Here is an 18,404-nt window from a genome sequence, read left to right on the forward strand (position 1 = left end):
ATGACACGAATGCCACGAAGATGGTAAAGTGTCACTAATAAAACTTAATAAATAACTCTTCAGTTGTCAAAATGCCGTCCAAGGAATAAGAGCAACGTATCAAAATTTTGCTCGCGCATCGCGAAAATCCGTGCTACTCGCACGCAAAGCTGGCAAAATCGCTTAAAGTTGCCAAATCAACCGTTACAAATTTAATTAAAGTGTTTGGGGAACGTTTGTCGACAGCCAGGAAGTCTGGATTGGGGAAAATTGAAAACCGGAAGCCGCTGAGACGACAAAGAGAGTTGCCGGTAGTTTCAAGCGAAACCCTAACCTCTCTCTCAGAGATGCCGCAAATAAGCTGGGTGTATCGTCTACAACAGTGCATCGAGCCAAAAAACGAGCCGGACTACCGACTTACAAGAAAGTACACTGCAAAAAATCCACACTTAGGATGTATGTTTCCTCACACATAAGGTCTTCAAATATGGTCAAATATGGTTCCAGTAGAACATGTTGGACAAACGGGCCGACCGGGAATTGACGGCGCTTGGTACTATTCGCATACGAGAAATGTACGTATTAGGCTAAGTATTTTTATGTTTAATAAATATTACAAAAATGTTTTGATTGCCAACACCTCACGATTTTTTTATTTCCCTCCGAAAAACTAATTCCAACAAAAGTAGGTAAGCAAGTAAACGCCTAGATGTAGGCAAATGTATGAACGCAATGAAGGCCTATAATATTTATGTGTGGGATTTTACTTTTATGTGACACATATAAAAGTCATATTTTTGTATTCTATATGTGTAGACACGTAATTTTCAAATGGGAATCACATTGCAAAAATCTATAAGGCAAACACATATCCCCAATATGTGGATTTTTTGCAGTGTAGTGACTCCAAATCGCGATGATAAACAAAATACGACGGCCAAAGCGCGATCCCGGAGGTTGTACACGATGATGCTGACGAAGTTTGACTGCGTGGTAATGGACGACGAAACCTACGTCAAAGCCGACTACAAGCAGCTTCCGGAACAAGAGTTTTATACGGCAAAAGGAAGGGGAAAGGTAGCAGATATTTTCAAGCACATGATATTTTCAAGCACATTTTCAAAGCTTCCGGGACTGTCAACCAAGAAATTTACGTGAAAGAGTGTTTGAATAAACGTCTGCTGTCTTGAAAAAACACGGTTGTTCCGTACTGTTTTGGCCGGATTTGGCATCTTGCCATTACGGTAAAAAGGCCATGAAGTGGTACGCTGCCAACAACGTGCAGATGGTTCCCAAGGACAGAACCCTCCCAACACGCCAGAGCTCCGCCCAATTGAGAAATACTGGGCTATTGTCAAGCGGAACCTAAAAAAGACCAAAAAAACTGCTAAGGACGAGCAGCAGTTCTAGGCAAACTGGCTTTCTGCGGCGAAGAAGGTGGACAAGTTGGCAGTACAAAATCTGATGGCAGGGGTTAAGCGTAAGACCCGGCAATTCGGATTTGGAAAAGCGGAAGCCTAACTGAATATTTTTCCTGAATTTTATTCTAATTAAACTTGAAAAAGAAATTGAATTTGATTTTTTAAATAAACGATTTCACCGATTTACACGCGTTCCTATCACGAAAGGTTCCTATCACAGTTTCACACCCCCTTCCAGTAAAAGGGAGGGGTCTACCAAACAAAAGAGAAATGTTTGCATAACTTGTGAACCATTAAAGCAAACGGTACCCAAATTGGCATGGGAGGTTATTTTGGTACGAAGAATGTTTATTTAAATATTGGGTACACCTCCCTTATTTCGATGGGGAGATAGGAGGTGGGAGGGGGCTTGCTTACAATTTTTTACATAACTCGAGAACTTATGAAGCTAATGGAACCAAATTTGGCATGAGAGGGTATTGACATACAGCAAATGATTCTATGATTATGTTAGACTAAGGTTGCCATATTGCTCGGTTTTATCCGGGTTTGCCCGGATATTTAATAGGTACTAAATTTGAAAAGAGTCCGGCCCGGCCCGGTTGCCCGGATTTTATTAAAAATGCCCGAATTTTGCCTGGATTTATTCACTTTATTGGCAAATTAAACAAAAAAAAAACAACAAACACCTCGAAAACGAAATTTTTTGAACAAGTTTAATAAAAATAATCATGTAAGGTTTTTTGGAAGCCTTATATACGGTTTAAAATCTATCGAAGAGTTTGATGAAAAAAAAAATTATGTTTCTCATTTTTTTTCTTGATTTTTGATGAGGAATTTCTGAGTTTGGAGAAAATTTGCCCGGATATTGCCCGGATTTATGGTCGTCCATTTGAATTCAAATGCCCGGATTTTGCCAAGTTTTTTATATAAAAAATGTCCGGTTTATCCGGCCCGGATACGTGCTGAAAACAAAACGAGAAATAGTTCAGAATTTTGGTGACCCTCCCTGCTTCCATTGGGGAAATAGAAAGGGGGAGGAGGATCTTTTACAATTTTCAGCTTAACTGGAAAACTAATCAATTAAATTGAACCAAATTTGGTATGGGAAGGTATTTGAATACCAGAAATGTTACTTTGATATTTTGAGAACCCTCTGTTCATCCAGTGGGGAAATTTTTAGAGGAGAGGATGCTCCCATCCAATTTTTCACATAACTCGAGAACTTCTCCATCAAATGGAACCATATTTTGTTTGGGAAGGGATTTGAGTACCAGGAATGTTATTATGAACATTCAGTACTACTGTCTACTTCCAGTGGGTTGATTGAAGGATAGAAAGGGACTTTGTTACAATTTTTCGCATAAATTTAGAGCTTATCGAGGAAATGGAACCAAGTAAGGCTTGGAAGGGCATTCTGATACGAGAAAGATTATAAGTAAGTTTAGTAAGTTTTATAACTTTTATAAGTTTCATAAGTTTCATAAGTTTTTTAAAGTTTTATAAGTTCCAAAAGTTTTATATGTTTTATAAGTTTAATAAGTTTTATAAGTTTTATAAGTTTTATAAGTTTTATAAGTTTAAAAGTTTTATAAGTTTTATAAGTTTTATAAGTTTTATAAGTTTTATAAGTTTTATAAGTTTTATAAGTTTTATAAGTTTTATAAGTTTTATAAGTTTTATAAGTTTTATAAGTTTTATAAGTTTTATAAGTTTTATAAGTTTTATAAGTTTTATAAGTTTTATAAGTTTTATAAGTTTTATAACTTTTATAACTTTTATAAGTTTTATAAGTTTTATAAGTTTTATAAGTTTTATAAGTTTTATAAGTTTTATAAGTTTTATAAGTTTTATAAGTTTCATAAGTTTAATAAGTTTTATAAGTTTAATGAGTTTCATAAGTTTTATGGGTTTTATAAGTTTAATAAGTATAATATGTTTTATAAGTTTTATAAGTTTGAAAGATTTTTAAGTTTTATTAGTTTTATCAATTTATAAGTTTTATTGTTGTTTGTTTATTTTAAAGGGATTTTAACTCCACAGGAGGTATTCGTCCCTAATTTTATAAGTTTTATAAATTTTATTAGTTTTACAAGTTTTAAAAGTTTAACAAGTTTTATAAGTTTTATAGGTTTTATAAGTTTTATAAGTATAATATGTTTTATTAGTTTTAATGTTTTATAAGTTTTATATGTTTTATAAGTTTTATATGTTTTTGAAGATTTATAAGTTTTATTTGTTTTTTAAATTTTATAAGTTTTATTAGTTTTATAAGTTTTATAAGTTTTATAAGTTTTATAAGTTTTATAAGTTTTATAAGTTTTATAAGTTTCATTAGTTTTATGAGTTTTATAAGTTTTATAAGTTCTATTAGTTTTATTAGTTTTATAAGTTTTATAAGTTTCATAAGTTTTACAAGTTTTATAATTTTAATAAGTTTTATAAGTTTTGTCAGTTTTGTAATATTTATAAATTTTCAAAGTTTTAAAATTTTAATTAGTTTTATAGGTTTTGTCAGTTTTATAAGTTTTATAAGTTTTATAAGATTTCCAAACTCTTGATAAATTGTTTGAGCTGAGTGAAAACTTCTCTCGAGACGGTTTGAGGTTTTTCGTATTGATAACTAAAATGCTTACAAAAGTTTCGAGGCAAGGGTGTTTGCAGCTATCAATGCTCCCAGTCCTAATTAAGTCTTGCCTCTAGGAATCTCCATTAACCAATCATGCGAAGACCTCCCTCTGTCAGAGTGTCTACGTGACAACGCGCGAAAGATCGCGTGCTGCCATGCAAACGTTTGTCTGCAGCATTCAAGATAGGTAGTAGGATACCCAAAAATCAAACAAGCTGCCTAATCTACTTTTCAACCTTGGGTTTGCTAGACTACACAAAGTTGACTATCTGAATAACCACAGAAACAAAAACAATCGGTAAGGTTGGTTTTTGCATGTTTTCTGCCTAATTTTCCCATTTCCCATCTCGCAACTTCTTCACAGGGCCATCCGCCAAAAGCTTGGAAACGCACCACTAAGTTGTAGAGTCGGAAGGCTTCCTTTTTCTAAGATCGCGATCTGAACTTGAAACCACAACATCCATCATTGGCGCTGCGGCAAAATTGGAGGAATAAACCTGTGCCGATGCCTTGTAACTTTGAAACTAAGGGGACACGCTAATGTCGTCGTAGTAGAAACGCAGATACGTGACGTCTAGTCTAACCGCGATCATTAATCGACGCATAGCGATCGACGACGAAAACTTAAAAAAAAACAACAGGGTAAAAAACTAATTTTCACGCATCTTCGCGTTTTTTTTTCCTGCTGTTGCTCTTGAACTTGACGATTCGGGCTTGACTGATCTTTGATTTCCAGCTGTGATCTTGAAATTTTTCGTTCAAAATTTTGCTAAGCGGGGGAGTAGATCCGCGAGGGGGATGCTGATTCTCCTTCGAGGGTTGCCTTCCGTGTGTTAATGCATTTTTTACGATCGATTAGGCCTCGGTTCCGGTTAGTTGGATGAGGTTTTTGGCGTGTCTCTTCAAAATACAAGTCTTGCAAAGTTTTTTTCCCCATTTCGATAAAATTTTGAACTGTACTGTATATGTATATTAATCGAGAAATAATTATCTTGTTACAAGTTTTCCAAACAACTGGCTTTTGACTTTAGCTGATGATTTTGATTTTGATTTTGAGACTCTTTAAACATTGCTCAAAATATACTGGCACGCATCATTCAACTTCCCTCAAATCGAACCCGAAAAAATGTTGATCGAAATATCATTTAAAATTACTCGGTAGTCCACATGGTCAATATTTTAGAAATACATCCTTCGTTAATCTGTATCAAATGAGAAATTTTATATTCTGCAAAGCTGACTGGTTTTTCCATCCTTTAAAAAAAAAAATTTCCTAAAACTTCCTTAACAATCAAAACCCAAGGTTGAGAAATTCTAAGAATTTAGAAAAACATAATGATAATATCATTAAAAAAAAATATTATTAAATACCTATTATTTAGATTAAACTTTTCTCAAGAAAAGGGCCATATGCTAAAAATCATCGCGAGCAAATGGCTATGAATATTGTTATTGCATTTTCAAATTTGTAAAATTTGTAAAAAAAAATATTAATAAAAATATAAAGACCAGGTTTGCAAGCTGCCATTACAGCAAAGTCGTTCATGAATGGTATGCAGTGAAAGTGGTCTTGTTTGTTCCGAAAAATTTTAACCCACCCAACTGCCCCCAGTTCCGCCCTATTGTGATAAACTGGGCAATCATGAAAAGGATACACAAGGCAAAAGGAAAGGTTGTCAAAGACATCAATCGGATGAAGACCTGTTGGAAAAGGATAACTTAAACGATGAACGAAGAAGGTGTGCGCAACCTAATGAGCCGTGTTACAGGAAAAAATTGAGTATTCCTTCGAAATCGTGACGAATAATTTTATTCGTATTTTTTCTTGAAAGTATGAAGAAAACAATACATTTGTTTAAAAAAAAATCTTGAGTTAATAATAAATAACTTAAAGACAAACAATTTCATTGGTTCCAATTCTATCTGAAGCAAGCTTCACTTGTGTTCCACAATTTTAAAAATTATTAAGAATTTGTAAATAAATGTATTCGAATTTTGTTTTTCATACCGGAGGTTATTTCATTTTTTTAAGTGAAGTTGTAGAAATTTGTAGAAGTTTGATTCAAAGATTTCTGAAATTTATTCCTGTTTTTAACTATTCAGTCGAGATTCCCTTTCAAAGAAACCTCATCTGAGCACTTGCAACCCTTTGATCCTAGGCGCTTCAAGTTTAAAAATTGAAGTACAACATAGGGAAAATGGGATATGAACTACTGGAAAATAGATGAGAAGCAATTTTAAGCTATATCTCTTGATCTATCGATCAACAACATCATATTATAACTCACTTATCTACATGTATGGAACATGTTTTAAAAAACCAAAACAGATTTATTCGACTTATTTCGCCAATCCTCATCGAAGGCTGATGGAGAAGAATATTTAAATAAACCTACCCATTGCAAGAGCAACGACTTGTAAAGCTTCCTCGCGAGCTTCTGCCATTAAATTTGACGGACTCAGGCTGGACCATTATTTAGGCTAAGCACCAATAAAACTACACAAAAATTCCAAAGTCCCGAGGTAACACATTGGGCTGGCTGGCATTGCTTGGATGATGCCAACGATGATGATTCACAAAACAAAATTTGGCAAAATTTATTGCTTTCGATTTTGCGAACCAACCGCTCCTTTTGGCTTAGACTTGCTGCTCATCATGAGCGTTTCGTGTAGCATTTCCTACAGGGGGCTGTTCCTTGTGACTGCTTCTTTTGACAAACAACCAAATTTCTGGTTTCATTGATTCCTTGCCTCGGCCGTCCGACTCCTGACACACCCCGAGGCAACAAAATAAAAGGACAACAATAGCAATGAAAAAACAAAACGAATTATAAAAATCGATACCCCTCGATCGGTTGCCAAAAGTTGACAGTGTCAAAATTTATTGATCGCAGCTCGTTTTTGGCACTGTCACGACGTAATGACAGACAGGAGCGCTCCTTTGAGACTGATGCGTATTTGTTTGTTTGCGAAAGCTAGCTGGGGTCAGAGCACAGGGGTCACTAGCAAAAATGGTCGGTTAATCTTCGAGACACAACTAATAGGTAGTCTTGACAGTAAAACCCAATAAAAAAAATAACACGCATCATTTGATTGAGAAATTTTGGGGAGTTGGTAACGGATTTTGAGAAATTTTGATATACTAGAGGCGCAACATCAAAGAAAAATTTTTGGTCCTTTTGGATTGATATAAAGTATAAATACTTGACGATTGTACATCACAGCTTTGATTCGTCAAAGGAAAAGACTTTGAAAATGATTTTTGATATATTCTTGCTTACAATTGGTTTATTTTAAGTTACTCGGACCGTAAGTTTTAACGAGACAGAGTCAAATTTTTGTAATTACATTGTTTAAAATACTCTTGATCATCTAAATTTTGGCAGAGCAGGAATTTCATGCATATGGAATGAAAAAAAAAAATCAAAACAAAAAATAGAATTCAAATATCTACGAAGTATCACGAGAAAGAAATTGGAATCAATCTTATGCTAAGCGAATTTGAACGTTAAACTATGGTTACAAAATTCATTACATTGCTGTCTCTGAATGGATTTTTTCGAAAGGATTTAAAATGACTTGATTTCAGTCTTCACCGTCTCTAAATTAAAACCCCTGAGCCGCTAGAACCTTTTTCATATGATGCTTTCAAAAAAAGCTTATATGTGCATAGAATGTTGTTTTGTTTCTACAAAGTTTTCATGGCTATAACGAGAGGCCCGACACGTTTCCGTTTTCAAGAAGGTGGCTTAAGCGCCACTTCCGGATGGAAGACCACCTACCCTGTCTTAATTTGCCCAGCTGATAAGACTCGGTCGCGAGTTCCTCTTGATTCCCTGTTTTGGGAAAGAAGCGGAAGGGTCTCCCAAAAGGGATTCGTACTTCGGCCCTTTTGAGGCCGCCCCTGCAGAAATTCGTGGAAAGGGGGGTTAGCTATTGTTCGGTACCAGTGTTCGGCACAAAAGCGCTAATCCGCTATTCGCTAGTTACTCCGCTAACTTTTCATTAGCGGTTTAATTTTGCCGCTAAGTTTTAATTCATCTAGCGAATAAATAAGTTCCGCTATTTTTTGGTTCCGCTAATTGAAGACCGCTAACTCCCATATATGTATTTGTATCAATCTCTCGAATTATTAGTGAAACTTTTTGTCATTAATCAAGTTTAGGTGACATTGGGCATCATTATGATTGCTTAATTGGATTAGTTGGAGGAATGTGTACTCCAGTTAGAGAAAACATTTATTCATTGTCATTTTTCTCTCTTTAGGCCCTGTTTTGGCAACATTTACAGAAGAAGATAACAGTAAAAGGTGTTAAACAATATAAAACTATTTTCAACATCCCTTCATCAACATTTGTTTTCAAATGGTTGAGATATTTACTTTTCACAATACAGTTTTGAGGAGATTTTACAGATCAGTTCATATAAAAATAAGAAACTACCATTGTAGCCTTCGTTTTAAGTTAAAATAAAAATTGTATATATGTTTACGTTTGACAATGCTCCTGCAAGTTTGAAAAAGGGGGGAAAAGTTTAAAGATTTTAAACGATGATAATGTAAAATAATGCAAAAAACAACAAATTGAAATGAATTGCACAAAAAATTGTTAACAACGAAATTGCATACTATCTACTTTGCACAAAACTGATAAATTTTCAACCAAAATTCAAATACAAAAAAATAGAGATATCTCCCATCTTCCACTTTCTGTTGTGCTCTTGTAATTGTTCGAAAATTCGTTTTTTTTAAATAGTAGAACATAGAAAAAAAATTGTTAAATTTTGTTAAAACTCCTCTTTGACATTTTTTTTTGCTTATATAATTGTATGAAATGTCGATCAATTTAGCTTATTTTTAAGTAAATACTTGAAACATTATTTATTCCCCCTTGAGGAGTTGGAAAAATCGAAGGGGGAAGCGGCGTGACAATAAAAGAATTTGATATTTGTTCCGGCCTTTATGTTGGCCAACACAGTTAGTGATAAGCGATTAGCGCTTTAAGCTTAAAGCGATAACATTTTCGGCACATTTAGCGTATTTCATTAGCGATCGCTAACTTTGAATGAGTATGCGATCTAATTAGCGGCGCTATTTTTTCAGTTAGCGATGCCGAGCACTGTTCGGTACGAATGAAAACTACCAGAGTATTAGCCGTCCTACAGGACTCCGTCCTTTTACCCTGGTTCTGAAAAGGAATGATCGTGACTGGAATATTTTCATTAACAAAAAATGCGAATTATGCAAAAAGGGCTACTTTGAGCGGCTCGCCAGTCCAGCAAATCAATGGTCCGCCGATTTAAAGGTGTTGACCAAATGCTCGCGCTCGTGCATCATAAATTTTGCAAATGTTGCGGGCCGAAGAAAAAGCGGTTTAAAAACGATCGCTATAAGAACATGTTCTTTAGGTGTGTAGTAGGTACTCACGTTTGCCGGAAACTTTGGAGCGGTTTTGGTCCAATCGTTACCCCTGCATTTTTGTTCATGTGCGGCAGTGCTCCACAACTCTCCCAGCTCCCTGAGTTGGTTAATGGGCTTATGGTGGAAGCTCTGCTGCTATGCTATGCAATGATAATAGGCCCGTTCAATAGCCAATTGAAATCGGTTTCAATCGATTTCGATTGGTAAATGGTTGTTCACTCAGCCAATGTTTTGGTTGAAACTAATCCAATTGACGTTCATTGAAGCCAATCGAAATCGATCGAAAACGATCAAGCTCGGAGGCAGGATTCGTTTCTATCGATTTCTATTACACTAACACAAATGCAGTTGTTTTCTGTCAAAAACAGCTGATTTGGTTTGTTGTGAAAAAATTATTAGAAGAAATGAAAGCGGTGTCATTCGGTGCGGTGTTTTCTGTCTTGTGCTGAGTCGGTGATGCAGTGCTAGTCGTGCGGAGTCAGTGGTGCTGGTCGGTGGTGCTGGATCGGTGGTGCTGTGCCAGTCATGCTGAATCGGTATTGCTGTGCCAGGTATTTTGAGTCGGCGGTGCTGTGCCAGTCGTGCTGAGTCGGTGTTGCAGTGCCAGCAGTATAAAAAAAGGTAAAATTTACCGAGTAACTGGGGTAATTTTTTTCCACCCCTCTTTCGAGGTAAATTATAAAAAAGGTAAATTTAACCTTTTTTTTCATTTACCTAGCAAAAAGGTATATTTTACCTTTTTTCAATTCACCCAGGAAAAATGTACATATTTAATGTTTGCTTAGTTCTATCAATGGAATAATATAAAATCATAAATAATAATACTTATTTCATGCAAATACTGATTTTTATTTATTCATACATCAAATAACCGTGTTTAATTGTATAAAAAGCTTTTTGTTGATATTTTTATTGTTTTTATCTATATAAGTTTGCTTCATAAATCAAAACCTGTCGGTACAAATTCTGGACATCAAACAGCTAAATTAAGTAAAAGAAGTACAATTTGTCAAATACGATGTGTTGCATCTGGGATGCCGAAAAAGACAAAACTTTTTAAAGGAACCGGCCTCATCGGATCACATGAAATGCAGTTTATCAGCCACCATCAGCCACTGCTGTCACCATCCTTAACCATTGCCGTTTTCTCATTCAAATATCAAAATCAGCCCGGTCCAAGCATTGCAAATGCCTGGTTTAAATCAATTCTGTCACTTTTAAGTCTAGAAGTAGAAGAAAAATCCAATGCAACTGAGCCAATGCGCCTGCAATTATTCAACTACAAACCTTAACCCGAGCAGACATTGATACCCGAATTGATAGCAAACTGAGATCAAAATAAGGTGTCTACAGCAAACTGATAGCATCTTTTTGCTGTAAAATTTTGAACGAGAGCAAAATTAGGCATAATTAAGGTCTCACATAATTTTATTTGACAGCAAACTGAGACCACATTTAGGTATCAACAGCAAATAATGAGCACAATTTGGTGTAGAAATTTAAATGATAGCAAAACTAGGCATAACTAAGGTATCCATATATTTCATTAATAAAAATCTGAGACCAACATTATAGCATAATTTGCTGTACAACTAACCCAACAGCAAAATTCGGCATAGTTGAGGAACACTTAATTTAAAAAAAAAGAAATCAAATATGTGGCCTCATCTGGCAAATAATCTATTTAATTTTTTTCTTCATAGAAAGAAAACATTGATAGCAAAAATAGGCAATGATAAGCTATATTATGTATTTTTCACAGCAAAAATATAATCATTCAATTTCGACCATCGCTCAACGCACAAATTTATGTTGTGTTTGGAATACACAACGTGGTTTGTAGAATGGCAAACAATGAAATTGACTATGCGTTGGAAGGAAAACCTTATTTTATGCTCACAGAAAGTCAATTCTTAAAGTCAGATTCTCTTATGAGAATCTGAGGTAACACCTTAAACTAAAAATTAACTCATTCATTCAAATCCATTCATACGCCCCCCATCCATTCATGTTACAGAATCCATCTCTGCGAACTCCGACACTCATACTAAAAAAACAAACTAACTGGCAACCACAACCCAAACGTCAAACCATGATGAATCTAGATATGGTGGTCTCACTTTGGCAAAAAGTAGGCGAGGGTTGGATGCGGCGGTGGGGGCGAAACGCAGCCGAAATTTGACAGTTGGCTGTTGGCTGAGTTGGCTGGGATGCCAGCCCACATAGTCGAAAACCATACTTTGAATCTTTCGGATCATTCGGTTCAGATTACATTAATATTGACGATTTCTTTTGGGTCCCTACTAAACGTGCCGTTGCTAAAAACGATTTAAAATGGTTTGTAAAAGATACGACTTATCTTTTTAAAAACTAATTGAGAAATTTAGCAACGCGACGAGAAGATAAAACATTATTTCTGGAAGATAGAATAAATGATCAAGAAATAAAAATGATTATTTTTGCAACGCGCCCCAATTTATTCTGCTGTCAACGCACGTGGTCGATTTTTTCTGAAAAAAATTGATCTCCCGGCACAGTTAACGCAAGTTTTACTGTTTCAAGCCGGTCCGGTAGGCAACAGCACAGGTTCCGATGTAACGAAGGTTAGTACCTTTATTGTCCATTATACCATTATACCTATACGTTTTTCTGATTGAAACTTGTTTATTACAGGAGCCGACGGGAAAAATCGGGCGGTTTCTTTGCAAGGCAATGGTGAAAAAAACAGCGGAGGAGTTACCACAGTACCCAAAACGACAGATCTCAGCCAGCGGTAAAGGTTCGATCATGATTTTCAAGGATATTGTGCCGATGCAGCTGGAATGTGAGGTGGCCAATAGCACAAATACTTTACTGATGGATCTTCCTATTTGTTCTGTCTCATCATTATCAACTCAGCAGCTCAACATCAACAACAGTAATCGTTTTAGAAAAGTTTCTTCTGTGTTTTTGATATCATGTAAGTCTTGGATTGTATATGTGTTTTAGGAATTATGTAAGGTATCGGTGAAATAAACGATTTGAAAAGAATTATTCATTTGATTTTTTATCATTTTACCAATACCAGACGATAAGCTGAAGCATCATTCCTTTATGAGAGGGTCATTAACAAAAGATAACACGTATGATCCTAACTGGCTCAATGAATTTGAATAGTTATTGAATCGTAACTCTACTTAACGACCCGTTGGATGTATCGTAAAGTGTGTCCAAACGATTACAAAAACTATTTGTATAATCGTCCATGAATAATCTGACTACTATTAAGGTAATCTTTTCAGTGTCTCGGGAAAAAGATCACAGGAACGCATACCTATCTATGCGGGAGGTGCTCTGATTTTTGTAAAACGCGTAGTTTTGCCAATCATCAATTACTTTTTTCAGTATGGCTGAACGTGCAATTTGGCATGTGAGACCACCATACTAGATTCATCATGCGTCAAACCAAAATCAAAACAAACTCGCGAAAACTCGACGTGCGTTTTCGGATTTTTCTGCTGTTTCGACTGAAAAGCTGGACGTTCCTCGTACGGTGGCCGATAACTCGACCGGTGGACGGATAAACTGGTGTTCGGGGCTGCCGACTACACTGGACCAAGGACCGTCAGCTGTTTGTTTCGTTTCAACTATGGGGTGTAAGTTTGTCTTTTCCCCTCTTTTTTTTTAGCAATCACTACTGTGTTGCTGCTAGCGGGATTGAATTTGCGACAAGATCCGGATGATGCTGCGTGCGATGATCCGCATCAGCTATACCCGTGCTGAGAACGGTGATCCGGGTTGGTCTGGGTTGAGTTTCCCCCAGCTGAGAACGGTGAACTGGGTTCGAGAAAAATCTGGGCGACGGAACGGGAGAACGACGAAATCAAAAACGGTTCTGGTTTCATGTAGCGGCTTAGTTGTATCGTAGAAGGTAAGTAAATGAAACTATCGGACATTAATTTAGTTTTTCCCATCTCCCAGGTTGCACTTTCGACAGCCGTAAAAGGACCTAAAACTCGTGTTCTTGTGATGAACCATAGGAGCTTCGAAAATCAATAGAGGTGATGGAGGATGACTGGCTCGATCTTCATGGCCTATCTGTTGATTCGACGCCTAAGGGAAAAACTCAATAAAGTTGATGATGGCTGGAGCAAAAAATCATCTGGAAAAATCGTGAGTGTTTTCCTTTTATTATTACTTATCTAGTTTAAGGATTATCTTATTATTCAGAGTAAGGGAACTAGGAAATTAATACTTTTTATAACAATTTAAAAATTTGCTTTTGGTTTTGTGCGGTTGCTTGATTCGCTTTTTACAACTCGCGCTGTTATTTTCCGAGGTTAAAGGATGCCGCTTATAAATTTCCCGTTAGTTTCCGGTACTCTCCACGCGAATAAACATCTTTACCCCTCGTGGTTGTGTTGAGATGTCGTTTTGTACACTATCGGTGTTTTTGAGACTTGGTTCTTCTCGCAATCCTTCGATATTGTTGTTTTCCTTTAGATGTTTTTTTGTTTGTTCGTGAAAATTAGACACAAAGCTGGAATAGATGTATGTATGTATGTAGACAACACATGCATTTTATAAACTTGGTGGTTTTTGCTTAGATAATCTGTTTCTCACGCGTTGTCTGTCCGAAGGCGCATTATTGTTGGCAAATTCTGTTTTTTTTATGCCAAAATTTAGGATTTTTATTTATACGTTCAGGCGGTTGGTCGACAAAAGAAATTTTTCTTGTGAATTGACGGTACTAACTTGAATTGAAATTTTTATTGCTAAACTATGACATATATTGCTATCACGCCTGGAAAGTCAAATTTGCTCTTATTTTGCTTGACATAATGTGGTACACAGCAAAAATGAGAGCAAAGATCTTCATTCTTAGCAAAGTGATGCATATTTTTGCTTTTTTCGATACCTCGTTTTTTTTTATATTTGAGAGTATATTGAGGTCAAATTTTGCTTTCATTGGAAATTATTTGATGCTTTATATTGGCATCATTGTGCTTTCCAAGCTCTCGAAAAATGAGGTGTAGTTAGGGTCTCAGTTTTAGCAAATTTTGGTATCACTTTGCTAACCAAGTATTGAAATCTTTGCTCTCATTTTTGCTGTGTACCACCTTATGTCAACCAAAATGAAAGCAAGTTTGGCTCTCAAGGCGTGATAGCAAAATTTGCTATAATTTTGCCATAAAAGTCTGCTCGGGAAGCGTTTTATCGAACGCTTCGGAGAAAAGCTTTATTTTTTTAAGATAAGTTAACCACCGTTAATTAATTTTGTAAATTTATTTTTCGGCATATCGGTGAAAAGTAGTTCTGAAAATTGATAAAGATGGATAGAGAAGTGAGAAGAAAATTTTACAGATGTTGAAAAGAGCGGAAGAGCATTTTTGCGAGGAAACTTATTAACGTACACCATACTTTACCCTGCAACATTTCATTATTTAGGAGAAGTAGTACCGGGATAGAGGTGGCACTACCTTAACCTATACAATGAAATCTGGTTGGTCCGAAGTCTACATGTGGTGAACACGTATACCCCGGACGGGCAAAATATGGCGTACGTTAAGCTCCAGAAAGCTTCCCTATTGCGCGCAATGGTTCCATCGATGCGCTAGCCGTGTTGATATTTCGTTATCACGGCATGAATGCACTGTATGAGAGCTAATCATTAGGGTCAACGGTCCAATTTGGCTAAGCCCGAATTATTTTGAACCATTGATTTGATTTGATTTTCTTAAAGCCTTTTATTATGATTTTTAAGATAAGTTAACCACCGTCAATTAATTTTGTAAATTTATTTTTCGGCATATCGGTGAAAATCGGTGATGGAACCATTGCGCGCAATAGGGAAGCTTTCTGGAGCTTAACGTACGCCATATTTTGCCCGTCCGGGGTATACGTGTTCACCACATGTAGACTTCGGACCAACCAGATTTCATTGTATAGGTTAAGGTAGTGCCACCTCTATCCCGGTACTACTTCTCCAAAATAATGAAATGTTGCAGGGTAAAGTATGGTGTACGTTAATAAGTTTCCTCGCAAAAATGCTCTTCCGCTCTTTTCAACATCTGAAAAATTTTCTTCTCACTTCTCTATCCATCTTTATCAATTTTCAGAACTACTTTTCACCGATATGCCGAAAAATAAATTTACAAGAGAAAAGCTTTAAGGATTCAGTATAATGCGTTTAATTCGAATTAGTAGGGGAAATGCGCACTAAGGGGTATACAAAAGGGGTCGTCATTGTACATTGGATGGAGATGAAAATTCAACAACAAATTTAACTTTAATGAAAAGCGCACTTAATACAAAATTATTTAGAGTGAAATTTTTTTCACGTTTTTCCAATGGAATTTTTTGCTTGAATTAATATTATATGTCAATGAATGGTGTCATACTCAAACTTCTACACATTTTAATTTCGTGAAATTTTTCTGTTCAGAAATTAGGACCGCGGATTACATTTCAATTTTTTATCAAAGTTCTGATTCAAGATTTGAACCGTGAAATTATCTTTGCCATGCACAACAAAAATTTTGTTTCAAATTCTCTATAGAAGAACGTTATTGAAAAGTAACGAAAGGTTTATAATTTTAATCAAATGTTGTAAAATTTTTTAATATTCAAAAAAATACAGGTGGCCATACAAAAAAAAATTAAAATGAAAAATATCTTTTTTTCAAAAGTGACTCATACCTTTGTAAAGTAGCCTGAAGCATTTAGTTGGCTGACCCCGCAGATGTGGTAAATTTCTGAATCTGGACGATGCTGCTGATGTGGTTTGGTGGGATTTTGGCCTTTTCGGTTCCCTTGAGTTTGATTTTCTCAAAGGAACCGAATGTTTCAAGGTTATGTTTATGTTCTAGCAACCCTATGCCAGGCCACTGCTGCACCAGTTCAACATGATGGTGGTGAAGCATAATGAATGCTCCGGGTTTCAGTGAAAATGGTTTACTCAACCGAGCATAGTTGTCCTCGTCGTCCTGATGAAGAACTTTAATCAGCACAATCCTAGCAAGCGGCCTTCTCTCAACAGCATTGCACACATTTTTGGTCGCAACAACCGACCGACCGGGAGAAAGACCAAAAACCAAATGAAACCGGGTCGGGGCAATCCTTGCTCTTTTATAACTTCGCATCTAGTGCAGTTTGGATCGACGATCGGGGTTTTTTCGCTCGGGTGTTTTGCGCACCAATTTGTATTAGCGCGTTATTAGTATTGATGTACCAACACATAGCCGACCCAAAATGTTGTTCGGAAGAGATGTCCGTGAAAGAGGCGTTTTTCGTGACGCGAGATCCGTTCGCGAATTTCAATTTGCCCCCCTATAGTGTTGCCGTAAGACGTAATTCTATGTCAAAAAAAATGTTTAGAAACAAGCTACGTTATTTACAACCAAAGTTAAAATTATGTCCGCGCTTTAAAAATATTTGAATGACAAGCAGTATGCCTCAAGCTTCTACAAAAAAATTAGCCGTAGGCAATCCTGGGTAGGAAACTACGACGTGTAGGAATCATTTCAGAATATTAATTTGAATAACTTACCTCAAAAGAAGACAAGCGAAGACTTCCAAAACATGAACATTAAGCGCAACCTTCCTTTCCCAGGGCAAGGGAAACTTTCCATTATGATGCACTTGGATGATCACCGTTTTCTTCGCTGGAATTTTCCTTCCATTGCTTCCTTCACGGCCGGTCCCTCCGTAATCTTTTCCATTACCATGACTGCCGAATGGGTCACCACTGTGCAGATTATCTTTTGTTACATCATTTGCAGCATTATAACACTTCCGAACAGCTGCAACCTGTTTCGACCGGAGTGAATTCCAGACTATCAGGATTTCACCTTTTTCATTGTCGTAAATCTGAAATGTTTTTAGAAACTGTGACCTTGCTCGAGCCAAAAGAAAATTAATCCAAATTGGATAGTTTACCGCACTTTAGAAATTCGTTTCTCGCCATTCATTTCCGAGCCAAGAATCAGATTCACCGTAACCGGCGGATCATTCTATCTCCGGTCAAATATCCTTGTAACGATGCGTCTCGATGATACCGTATTTCCTCTTGGTCTCGGTCACATCCTCCGGAAAAATTATATTGGAAAAGTGACCAAAAGTATCCGTGCTGACCGCGGGTCATGGGATAAATAAAAACAATTCCAGCTGCAGATCAAACCTTGCTTGCAATGTAGGCAACTGAATTGAAGAAAAAAACCGCACCACGAATGTACCTTTCCTTGAGCTCAATTCAGGTAAACTTCACCTTGCTACGATTATGATTATGAGAAGTGCACAGCTGAATAAAAAATGACAACAAACACAGTGCGTTAGTATTAGTGGGTGGCTGTTCATTCAACAGCCTGATAGAAATCGATCGAAGTCAATTGGAAAAACAGCTGATCAACTGTCAATCCATTTCAATTGATTTCGATTGAGTTTCGTTGAACACACCTAATGTTGAATTTTAGACCGGCGGAGCTAGAGGATGGGCCAGTTTACATCTGCAATTTGGCCTATTGGTAAGATGTCGGAGAGGTATTCAGAAGACTCCAGTTCGACTCCTGTTAGAGGAGATTTTTTTTTTCATTTATCATTCATGATTGATTATTTTGATTGTTGCATTATATGACTAGTAGCATCTTGGCGGATGATGCAAAGCATTAAAAACATAATGTATGAGTGTGTGTGTGTGTGTTAATTATTTGTATTCTACAAACAGTCATACATTATTTTAGTATTGCTTTGTTTGATGGATCTACGCTTCATCGTTTAGTATAAAATGCATCGACCATGAATGATAAATGAAAAGAAAAATCACCTCGAACAGGAATCGAACTCGAGCCTACTGACATCTAACCAATAGGCCAAATCGTCAGATGTAATCTGGTGAAGCGTAGCTCAATTATTCAGTTGGCTTCATCGAGAGCTTTCGGCAAAAATGTTTAAAATGCTTTTTTAAACTTTTTATGTCTAT

Source organism: Uranotaenia lowii, chromosome 1 (assembly GCF_029784155.1).
Source record: "Uranotaenia lowii strain MFRU-FL chromosome 1, ASM2978415v1, whole genome shotgun sequence".
Classification (NCBI taxonomy): domain Eukaryota; kingdom Metazoa; phylum Arthropoda; class Insecta; order Diptera; family Culicidae; genus Uranotaenia; species Uranotaenia lowii.